The following is a 1,700-nucleotide window of genomic DNA, read 5'->3' on the forward strand; positions in this document are numbered from 1 at the left end:
GTAAGTGGGAGAGCGGGTGTTTTTTCATGACTTTGTTCTAAAATTAATTGTGTTTTTGAGACATAAATATAGAAATTAAAAAAATAACACAACAATAATAACAACAAAATTTTATCTCACTAGATGGAATCGACTATATGAATCAAACAATGTTATTGTGCTCTATCACAATGATAAATATTTTTATTTTCACATTTTATTTTTTTTCAAAAACAATAATATCCATACAATCGCAACTAAATTGTAACAAATATTTTGTACAATAATATAATGAATATAAAGTAGTGCAAGAAGAGTGATTATGAGAATTAGGGTTGCACAGACTCGGGCCAGTCCGAAGGTCGGCCCGATCCTGAACACTTTAGAGGCTAATTTGGTGTGATTTCATCGGGTTTAGAGTCGGATAAGGGTCTCAAAAATAGAACCGGTCATTATTTTGGGTCGGGTCCGGGTCATAGCTCGGGTCACCCGAAGTCGGCCCGGTGGCCCGGTCATCATACACAATTAATATTTTGTGTTATTAGTGATGGATCATGACTATTCTTATGTGAAATTTAAGTATTATAAACCTTAATATTTTGTGTTATTAGTCATTATAAGACTATAAGTTAATGTTTTATGTTTATAATGTATAAGACTTTAGACTAATGCATAATATTGTATTATTTATATTGATTTAAATATTTGGTATTATTAGACAATATTAGTATTGATTGTTGTTTTGCTTTAGTATTGATTGTGGTTGTGCTTTCATTTTAAAGAAGGGTTGGTTCTTGTTATATTTTTCTAATTGAATTTTACCATGTTAAATAATGATTGGAGTCTTGAAAATTTGGATATTTTTACATGCTAGCTTACAAGAAGGTATCAACGTAATGTAATGTTAACGACCCGGTTTTTACCCGATTTTTATCTGGTATAATTGTGGCCCGAAAATGTATTGATCTCATCGGGTCTAGGATCAAGTTCGAGTCTAATAAATAAATTCGGTATATATTTTAGGTCGGATCTGAATCATATCAAACCTGGCTTCACCTGGCCATATGCGCCCCTAATGAGAATGGATATGCACCAAGTGATTTAGTAGCATGCATAATTAAGGGCTTTGAGTAGTAATAAGTACAAAGCTAAGGTTTGCATTATTATATATACACAGAAAAATTCAGAAAATGGAAGGAACCACTCTCTGGGTCTCACAGTAGCTTAGGCTGTAGCCGACCTTGCTGCCAGAAATTGCTATGAAACTTCACACTTCATAACTTACCACTGACACCACACTGCTTTAGTCAACTTTTTTGGGTCAAACCTACACAACAAAGTACAACAATATTATTTATACTTAGAGGTGAAACAAAATTGTTATAGCACAAGAGAAATTTTTTTTATTTTTTTATTTTTAATTACAAGAGTTTATAACTTAATTTAGGCCCTCCAATTGACACAAAGTGCATTTAAAATAAGAGTAATCACTTAATTTGTCTTTGAAAATTTTTATATTGAACATTTTAATATTGACAATTTTAAATTGGATATTTTAATATTTAACAATTTTTTAAAGATGTTTTTTAGAATTATTCTCAAAAAAGATATCAGTTTCTGAGTTACTTTCAATTAATTTCTCAATATATGTATTGAATAAATAAATTTTTATGTATTTTATTATAAGATAATTAGATTTTCAAAAAATATCTTTGAGATAA

The sequence above is a fragment of the Arachis ipaensis genome, chromosome B10, assembly GCF_000816755.2.
Source record: "Arachis ipaensis cultivar K30076 chromosome B10, Araip1.1, whole genome shotgun sequence".
NCBI lineage: Eukaryota > Viridiplantae > Streptophyta > Magnoliopsida > Fabales > Fabaceae > Arachis > Arachis ipaensis.